At 41.0% G+C, this 8,938-nt stretch overlaps 1 long non-coding RNA gene across 1 annotated transcript; it reads left to right on the forward strand.

Annotated features, from left to right (window-relative positions):
- Positions 1-903: 903 nt before the first annotated feature.
- LOC133219788 (uncharacterized) lies at positions 904-8,642 on the forward strand. Its single transcript, XR_009727529.1, has 4 exons — positions 904-1,072; positions 2,458-2,537; positions 7,037-7,144; positions 8,475-8,642. It is a non-coding gene; the product is annotated as an uncharacterized LOC133219788 (long non-coding RNA).
- The last annotated feature ends 296 nt before the right edge of the window (positions 8,643-8,938 follow it).

Below are 8,938 nucleotides of genomic sequence, written 5' to 3' on the forward strand. Positions count from 1 at the left end.
ATTTCCAATCTAGATGCTGAAGAAAACACTATAGTTAGTGACAGAACTCAAGTATATTTCTGTACCTCCTGAGATCTGGATCCCACTCTGTGTTCTGAGGCTATACTTGCAAAATTAGGAAAAGAACTTTAAAGAGATGTGGGCTCCTTCCTTCCTTCCTTCCTTCCTTCCTTCCTTCCTCCCTCTCTCCCTCCCTCCCTCCCTCCCTCTCTTCCCTTCCTTCCCTTCCTTTCCTTTCCTTCCTTCCTTTCCTTCCTTCCTTCCTCCTTTACCTTCCCCTTTCTTTCCCCTTTCCTTCCTCTTTCCTTCCCCTTCCCCTTTCTTTCCCCTTTCCTTCCTCTTTCCTTCCCCTTCCCCTTTCCTTTCCCTTTCCCTTCCCCTTCCCTTCCCTTCCCTTCCCTTCTCTTCCCTTCCCTTCCCTTCCCTTCCCTTCCCTTCCCTTCCCTTCCCTTCCCTTCCCTTCCCTTCCCTTCCCTTCCCTTCCCTTCCCTTCCCTTCCCTTCCCTTCCCTTCCCTTCCCCTTCCCCTTCCCCTTCCCCTTCCCCTTTCCTTTCCCTTCCCCTTCCCCTTCCCCTTCCCCTTTCCTTTCCCTTCCTTTCCTTTCCTTTCCTTTCCTTTCCTTTCCTTTCCTTTCCTTTCCTTTCCTTTCCTTTCCTTTCCTTTCCTTTCCTTTCCTTTCCTTTCCTTTCCTTTCCTTTCCTTTCCTTTCCTTTCCTTTCCTTTCCTTTCCTTTCCTTTCCTTTCCTTTCCTTTCCTTTCCTTTCCTTTCCTTTCCTTTCCTTTCCTTTCCTTTCCTTCCCCCGCCAATTAATTAATTTACATTTTCATTCTATTTAAATATTTAAGTGCCTTTAATTTGATCTTTATATTTAGGGTGATGCTGCTGAAGCCCACCTTCATGTGGGCAGGGACACAGTTGTGTTACTGTGGGTTGCAGAGACCGGCAGAATTTCTTTCTCTCCTGTTGAAAAGAAGGTTTTGAATAACCATAGCAACAGTAGAACCTGCTGTGAGTCTTACAGCATGTAGTGTTGCAGATGTCTACTTTTGGGGATCAAGGAGTTAGTCAAGGGTATTTCTTCTGTGTGATGTTGTCCTGCCCTGTGTCTCCCAGACTGATCCTAGAGAGCCCAATGTAGAAGCAAGGGAAGTTTCTGACAAATAGCTTATACTTAAATTTTCTCATGGTTTTGTTTCTTCTGATTGATCATGCATTGGCTATGGATTTTTTCGATGACTTTTTAAAAAGAAATCCATGTGAAATGTTTAATTTTTCATATTGAGTATTCAAAGCAAACCACACAAGTGCTCGAAGAAGTGTGTGTATTTTGTGGAGAGTGAAAAAGGACATGTAGCTCATAGGAAACGATTTGCCTGGTTTAATTGGATCTCCTTCAGGGAGTTCAGTAGGAATGTGACTCACCTGATGAGGGAAAGAAATCACATCTATGCAAAGGTTACCAAACCCCGGCAGGGGTAGGTGTTCTTTTAGCTTACAGCAAACACAAAATGTTTCAGCGTAACTTAGGTATTTTTGACTGTGAGGTAGGTTGAGATCCCTTGCATTTGCGTTGAGCTGAGCGCCTGTAGCTCAACATCAAGTGGGACTCAGGTGCTGTGTGGCAGCTTAAGTCTGAACTGACTTGGTGTCTAATTCTTTAGATCCAGCTCTAGGACTGGGCTAAAAAAGGGCTTTGGAAAGTACCTTCAACATTTTTCCTTTTCTTCTTCCTCTTATTTTAGCTCTCCAGCCAGCCTGTTTCAGTCTCATGCTCACAGGTGAGAGCAAATTCTGCACTGAAGCATAGATTTGTGAATCCAGATGATGTCTATTGCTTTTCTGACGGCTTTAGCTGAATTACTCTGGTGTAAATTGTGCGTGACTGAATTCAGTAATTGTTAGTTGGCTGTGTCCCAATAGTTGGGTTTTTTTTTATTATTTTTAAATGTTTAATTCTATATTCAGTATAGACTCTTGTCGCTGCCTGCCTGCCCTCCAAACCAGCAATATCATAGGTCACATTTCTGCAACAGTATCCTGCTTTAGATATATATGCAACAGTATCCTGCTATATATATATGCAGTCTCTGCTTATGGCCCAGCTTGACTCTACCTGATTCAGTACATAGTCAGTGCAGGCTCAGGTCTGCCAGCAAATCCCTGGCAGAGGTGCCAGAGCATACACTGAGAAATGAAAATATAAGAGTTTTCATGCCGGTGAAACTGGCATGTGGGCATTCACTTAGAAAGTATTTCTTTTTTGCTTGTGGCATTCATTTCCATACAAAAAATGTGTCCATGACAGAGCAGAAAAGCCTTTGCTTTTCACAAAGTTATTAAAAATAAGCCGTTATGGTGCTGAGAATTTTAATTGGAGTTGTATCTATCTGCCCAACTCTTCCATGGATTTTAAAATGCATGCCTGTGATTGTCTCTATATTTGCTTATGCTCCTAGACTTCATAGCCTTGTACTCATACAGAAGAAGAGGGGCTTGAAATTCAGCACATCCACCCCTTTCTTTTCAGGCTGGGAAGGTGGGTAGGGATTTCATCTACCACCAGAGAGCACTGAAACTATGTGCTGGAGTCAGCAGGGCGGGCTTCCAGGGAAGGTGCTGCCTGCTGCTGCCTGTTCCTTTCACTAGCTTTCCCTTCCAGCCCGCAGGAGTGTTCTTAAAGGAGTCCTGCTCCGCTCTGTGACCTTTTTACCCTTTTGTGCTCCGTGAATCCACGGTGACCAGGGCTGAGTCACAACCTCGCAAGTGCTGGGCAAGGGGGAGCTCTACCTTGTCAAAGGGCAGCCGGCGACTTGCGCAGCCCTTTGCGTTAACCTTGAACTTGGGGTGTATGTACGGCCTGAATGCATCTGGCTATGGACTGGGAAAGTGGCAGTGCTCTCATTCTGTTGTCACTGTGCTAGTGCTAGTTGTTGCTCAACCACCAGAAGAGCGAGCAATGCAGCATGTGCCCCAAACCAGGGAGCTTTGACACCCTGCTCCCTGTCCTCTACAAGGTGTTTGTTACTCAAAATAAATAATAGTAATGAGGTGTTCTGTGATCATGCATGTAGTTTGCATGCACTGAAACCACTGTACCATGCAAGCCTAATAATGACTTTGAAATCAGATGTCTCCTTTTTTAGGAATAGCAAAGAACTTTGTAGATGATACAGTCCTGTACAGGTCCTGTCCCTGAAGTAAACATACCTGAAGATGTGAAAAGAGCATTTAGGTACTCCTTCTGGAAAGGCTGCCAGACGAAATTATATTAATCCTTAGTTTCATGCCTAATTGCTGTGGGATATTCACCACTGAATCAAAGTAGTGTTGGAGATCCAAAGAACACCACACCAGAGGATCATTCTTTTGTTCATTTTCTGACTGAATCTTTCTCATAGTTATAGGCAGTATCAAAGGGCTTTTTCCATCTCCTCAGCAGCAGGCTAGCAAGGGGCTGAAGTGTAAGGCTTCCTCAATTCTCATCCCTGGGGTTAAAATGTAAATGGGAATGTGGCAGAGGTGTGACCTGGCTGGCTATATCTTCCTTTTTTTTTGCAGTAACTCATGCTGTTCCTGGGCAATGTTGATTCAGATTGTCAAAGTAATGACCTACTGCCCTGTGCAGGTAAGCTGTTGCCAGAGCTATCGTTTCAGAGTCAGTGCATTCTTGGGCAGCATCTCTTATAGTTTGGCTACCATAGTAGTACAGTAGGAGACGCAGATCTTATGAATGGAGACACCCATGATGCAGAGTCTTCAGAGAGCAGCATTAGGTAGCATCCTAATGCTGCTGCTCATTCAGTAATGGGTAGGTTAAAATGGTCAGCCTGTGCTGGGGTGGTACTCCTGTCCTGGGTCAGACAGGAGAGAATTTTATTTAAGTCCTGCACTTTGAGGCAGCATCTTCCTGTTGTTTACAGCCCTCCCTTTCATGTAACTCCAGGGCCATATACTGCTTAATTTATAGGCTCTGACAAGATCTTAGAGCAAGAATGATAGCATGGTTGTAGAGCACATGCTATCGCTTAGTATCTAAAGTGCCGATTTGCTGACAAAGTGTAATCTAATAGAGTGTTGTATAGTGTCGGTGTTTGATAGGGAACCTCTAAAAGTCACCTCAGATTTAGAAGGGGAGAGTTTAAGCTGTTATATGGGTAATGACAAAGAGAAAATCAAACAATTCAGGCACAAATCTTCATTCTCCCCCTCAATGGAGATTAAACAAGGCAGGAAAATACAATCTGCCTGAAATCTGACATTTTTTACCCTACCTGATATTATAGTTCCTGTTCACTTCCCCTCCCAGGGCTGAGAGCACTTTATAAGGAGGCAGTTGTACGCATATCCACACACATATCCGCACAAAGTGTTTTGAGGGAGATTGTTTTGTAGTGTCCCTTGCTAGCAGGGTTGAAAATGGTTTTATCCAAATCTCAGGTTTCAGGAAAGGTTTTAAGATTGTGCTGTGAGGATTTCATGAGGGGGATTTCTCCTACTGGCTAAGCCAGGGATCTGTCTCTTTAGGACTTGCCAGTCTCTGATGACAAAATGGCATATTGGAAAAGGCATGAAAAACTCGTTCTGATTGACTGCAGGCTAATTCCCAAACCTGGCTCTTTTCTTGTTTGTATCTTTTCAAAATCTGCTACAGTCACAGGAAAAAATAGTTTTAAATTATAAGGGGCCATTCTTCGGTTTAGAGCTCCACTGTCAACACAATGGAATCTATGAGTAGTTTTTTATTCTTCTGGCCCATTTCATTCTTCTTTCTGCTTTCAAATAGCATACCACTTTAACAAACATAAGCAGGGAAATTATTTTTCACCCTACTCAGAAGATTTGAAAACTAAACATTTAAACTAAGCTAGAGATGCTAAAAGTTGAAAATAAGTTGAACTGTCGCCATCGCTTTCACAGAACTGCTCCTAGAGGTAGCAGTAGAATACCTTATTAGTGGGACATGTCTAGAATAATGGTTTGGTGATATTTCTTTTTCAGACATTTTGTGATGACACATAAAACCTGATGTTTGCATAGCAAACAATGCGTATAGTTTCAAGGAGAAGTGACCAGCCATTTGCTAAAAGAGGAAAAGTGATCATAGAATCACAGAATAGCTGGGGCTGGAAAGGACCTTAAGATCATCTAGTTCCAACCCCACTGCCATGGGCAGGGACACCTCACACTAAACCATGCCATCCAAGACACTGTCCAGCCTGGCCTTGAACACTGCCAGGGATGGAGCATTCACAACTTCCCTGGGCAACCCATTCCAGTGCTTCACCACCCTTACAGTAGAGAACTTCTTCCTTATATCCAATCTACACTTCCCCTGTTTAAGTTTTAATCCATTACCCCTTGTCCTATCACTACAGTCCCTAATGAAGCAACCTTATAGGCCCCCTTCAGATACTGGATGATGTTTGGGCATCAATACATTTCCCTGGGATCTCAGACTACAATAATTTATTCACATTAATAGTAGGTTATGCCAAGATGGGCGACGTGAGTGTAAGGGAAGACATAGGAAAACTTTGGCAAAATATTTCAAACGAGGACACTAATGTTTCAGTTTTGGGTGCTCATCTTCATAGTATTCAGTGACAGATTTTAGACTACTGATCATGCCCAGCTACAGCAGAAGTGAAGGGTATTATCTCCAGAAATGCAGTGGTGATTTTTTATTTTTTTTTCAGCTGAAATTGGTGCATCTGAAATTGGAACCCGTCTTTGAAAATCAGCCTCACAGGCTTTTATCTTAAAAAGAGACTACCAAGACCAAGTGTAAGCAAAATCTCTGAAAAAAAGCTTAGTGACAAAGCTTTGTCTTTAGTCTGGAGATAAATATGTGAACAGCAAGAAGTTACTTCACGGTAAACTGGACTGAGATCTCCTGGATTTCCACCCCTTGTGATTTTATTGAAGTATCTTTCATTTAATCCCAGAGCCAGAATTTCCTTTCAAGACTCTCTAGGAGATTAAATCTGCATCCACATTGGCCAGATTCAGTCTTTCAATAATTTTGCATTAAGCTGCCTAAGTAAAACATGAGTGATAGGTCTCCATTAAAAAATAAGAGGTTTTAATCTCCTTCACAGAACCAGTGAAAATATTTCCTGTTATGTTATTCCATAGTGGTAGATAATCTAGAATAAAACCAGATGAGTTTACTGTGAAAGATATTCTTCAGAAAGGATCAAGAGCTGCCTCTTGCAAGTGTATATCAGCACTGGTTTAAGAGCTGGATGTCAGCTGCCTAACTGAAGGAGTCTTAAGCTGTCTCTTACTGGCTTACCATTGAAGATGGATAAAGGGTAAGCCCAGTACCCCACATTTTCTTCAATGGAGATACCAGGCAAGAGCCAGTTTTATTTTCTCTCTTTTGGAAGCAAAATCATGTTGAAAATTCCTCCTAGATAAGCAGCTGGCAAGTGAGAAGATTGTTTTTTGGTTACTTATACATGAAAATCTATTTTTTTTTATAAGTATGACAAGAGAAGGAGTTCCAGAATCTTCACTGTGGATTGAGACTTTTTTCCCAAAAAGCATTTCAGCTTCACACAAAATTATCTTCAATTTCAAGCCAGTTCCATTATGAATCCCTTTTGCATTGCAGAGTCTTATGGCTGATGGAAGATACACACTTTCTCATCCTAAAGAGGTGATGGTAACTTTTATGTCTCTAATAATTGTCTCCTTAATTCATATTGTGCTTTATTCTGTTACACAAAGCCTCTCTGTGCAACATGGTACAGAATATAGATTCAGATTTCTGGTGCCTCAAAGGGAGAGTACAAGTGAGATTCAGATTCAGCTCTTTGCGGAAAACATGCAAAGTCCAAGATACTGACTTAAAGAAATATTCAAACCCTCCAGTTGTTCAAAAGCATTGTGATGGAGAAGAATCTTCATGAAAAAATGTTTGTGAGGTAAACAAGAAGAAACACAGTTGCCTGTTTTCCCTGCTTCTTTCTTTTTTATTACTTAAGCTGTGAAACCAAAACACAGTAAAGACTAAATCTTTTATGATTTCAGATTTGAAGATGTTGCAAAGAACTGAGTGATTGCAAACACTAGTGAGAAGAGGGCAGTCATGGGAAGTGATGTAAATGACCTGAAAAATAAGGCCAATTCGTGAAAGAGGTAAAAGTTCAAATAAGCTAAATCAGAGCTGTATGTCTAGTAAATGGAGTTCATGACGGAATTACAGAATCAAGCCCTGTTCCCAGGAAAGTAGTGACGTGGGAAAAGAGATAGGGCTTAGAGTTGAAAATCAGTGTGACATGAGACTCCCAGAACACTCCTGTGGGGAAAATACCCAAACAACAAAAATGCTCAGTCCCTCGAAATGCAAGAAGGAGTAACAAGTAGGATCAGAGAGGGATTTACACTGTACACAGAATAGTGAGAGCCAATACCAGAATTTTGAGTTCAGAAAGTGTCTACATTTTAAAAAGAATGTTGAAAAAACAGTTGAAGTGCTAGAGCAAAATGTGATACCGAGAGACTTAAGAGCTCGATCTCTTTGGTTTTTCTTCCAGGAGTGACTTGATTGCAGTGTGTACCTTCCCAAAAAGAGAATGCCTTGTGGTAAAGCATTCTTTAATCTAGTGACAGAAAATGTCCTGAAAGTCAGAATGTATAAACTGAGCTGGGTGGGGTGGGGGGGAGGGGGGGAGAGCAAGCAAATTAAATTAGATATGATACAAAATTTTGAGCAGTAGGAAAAAATAACCAAGGACAGTGGTAAATTTTTTGTTCCTTGATGTCTCAAAAGCAAGGCTATATTCCTTCTTGAAATGATGCTTTAGCAAAAATGTGCTTTGTTAAAGAGAAGCTGTTGGGATCCATTCCAGCTCAGTTCAAAATAAAACCAGAGGTAGTAAGGGATATTTGCTTTACTGGTAACTAAATGCCAGGAAATACCAGAACAACCAGGTCTCACTTAGGGGTTCTGTTCTGGTAAAAACACAAAGCAGTTGTCACATGTTCTTTCATTTCAAAGTCCATGTTTTTCTCCCAAGTAGTAACTAGAAAAAAAATAATCCTTAAAGGGTTAAATAATCTAAAGATGTTCCCAGCTCCCACATTTAATTTTTTTTGATATCCAACATGATGCAACATGACTGATTTAAATTTGCTGATGTCAAAATGCTACCCAGCTGCATCCTCTGCAGTTAAGCAAATTAATTTTACTAAATGACTGGTCCAACATTGTTTCTGATTTGTGGTTGGGGTAAATCATTGGTATCCAGTACCTGATAATTCTAAACAGCGTACCCTCTATTGAGTAATGGACATAGATCTGATTGCTCAAAAAAAAATTCATTGCACTTCCCCTTCTCTATATTAACTTCAGACGCTCATGCTCCAATGGATCATCAAAACCATTTTCTTGAGGATTTGTAATATTGCCCTTTTTCTTAGTGGCTCATCTCTAACATTAATACAAATGTTAATCATTTCCTTCCAGCTTCAGCTTGTATCATGATGTATAAATAGAGGCATGAACATGTAAAACTAAGCAAAAACAAACTGAATAAGGAAGACACTCAGGAAATGTTCTCATTGCTTACATTCTAAAGAAAAGTGAGTTGTCTGCAGCAGAGTTTTTGTTTTATCCTAGAAGATATTCAGATATTCCTATTTGCAATTTCTACATTCCTTGGTCTGACTGTTGAGATAAGAAGATGAAAGTGACGCATTTGTCTTTGACCAAGACTACTGCTATACTTTTCAAGGGTAACACTGGTTTTGTTATATTACTGGATTTTTGGCATGCCATTACTTGTAGGAAACACTTTCTATGTCAGGAGTTTGCCTGCTTTCTATGATCATAGATAAAGCTGCAAATCCAACTACACAACCCACTCTGAAGCTGTGTCTGCACTACTGCTGACACACTAGGCCAGCTGGCTAAATAATTAAGCATGAGCT

The sequence above is a fragment of the Neopsephotus bourkii genome, unplaced genomic scaffold (genome assembly GCF_033783945.1).
Source record: "Neopsephotus bourkii isolate Nb327-2 ecotype Australia unplaced genomic scaffold, CSIRO-AGI_Nbou_v1 NB_1376, whole genome shotgun sequence".
NCBI lineage: Eukaryota > Metazoa > Chordata > Aves > Psittaciformes > Psittacidae > Neopsephotus > Neopsephotus bourkii.